The sequence below is a fragment of the Asparagus officinalis genome, chromosome 2, assembly GCF_001876935.1.
Source record: "Asparagus officinalis chromosome 2, Aspof.V1, whole genome shotgun sequence".
In the NCBI taxonomy this organism is placed as follows: domain Eukaryota; kingdom Viridiplantae; phylum Streptophyta; class Magnoliopsida; order Asparagales; family Asparagaceae; genus Asparagus; species Asparagus officinalis.
The window spans coordinates 40,315,857-40,317,169 of record NC_033795.1 but is presented as its reverse complement, the minus strand read 5'-3'; positions in this window follow the sequence as shown (position 1 = coordinate 40,317,169).

Below are 1,313 nucleotides of genomic sequence, written 5' to 3'. Positions count from 1 at the left end.
CTCTCTAAGCTACCGCGACATGAATGTGACTCAGGTATACCTCATTCCTTAGCTCATTATGTAACGTTTGATTATTTGTCACAGAGTCACTGGTGTTTTGTTGGAGCTATTACTTCGGATGTGGAACTGAAGTCCTACGCAGAGGCAGTTCAGAATGAACGATGGCGTGAAGCAACGGCCAAGGAAATTGAAGCACTTGAGGCCAACCAAACCTAGACACTCGAGGTACTACCTAAAGGAAAGAAGCTAATTGACTGTCGTTGGGTTTACAAAGTCAAGCGCAAAGCGGACATGACCGTGGAATGGTACAAAACGAGACTTGTTGCCAAGGGATTCATGCAAGTAGAAGGACGCGATTTCCATGAGACGTTCGCCCCAGTTGCAAAGCTTGTTTTAGTTTGAGTTTTTCTTCTAGTGGTAATGGCGTGAGGATGGGAACTACACCAAATGGATGTGAATAATGCCTTCCTACATGGAGATGTCGATGAGGAAGTATACATGAAGCTACCTCAAGGCTTTCGAATTGATTGTGGAGATCGCATTTGTTGTCTTCGTAAATCCATTTACGGACTACGCCAAGCTTCACAAAATTGGTTCAACAAATTGACCGGAGCACTCAAGCGGTATGACTTTTCTCAATCCTTGGCAGATTATTCTTTATTTACTTATCGTCGACATGGTGTGTTTATGGGCCTTCTTGTGTATGTTGAGGATATTATATTGGTCGAGAATAACCATGATGAATGTGCGGCTTTCAAACGCTACTTACGTGAGTGCTTTCGTATCAAGGATTTGGGTTCTTTAAATTTTTTCCTTGGCATTGAAGTTGCTAGGTCGCAGATTGGCATTTCCTTGTGTCAAAAAAAGTATGTCTTGGATATTCTTGCCGAGACTGGCTTACTTGTAAGTAATCCGACTGAGACACCTACGGAGTCGGGCCACAAGCTTGCTTTGGTCGAGGGGGAGGAGACAGATGGTGCAACCTATCGATGACTTGTCGGTCGTTTAATCTATTTAACCATCACACGTCCAGAGATTTCATACTCAGTTTATGTTCTTTCCCAGTTTGCTCAAGCGCCTCGCAAAGAACACTTTGCGACAACAATGTGAGTTGTGAGATACATCAAGGGAAGTCCAGGCCAAGGGATTCTACTACTATCTAATTGTGATATGAGATTGCGAGCCTATTGCGACTCAGATTGGGCGAGCTGTCCAATTACTTATCGCTCAGTTAGTGGCTACTTCATCACAATCGGGGAGTCACCCATTTTATGGAAAACAAAGAAGCAGAGCATCGTATCGAGATCATTGGC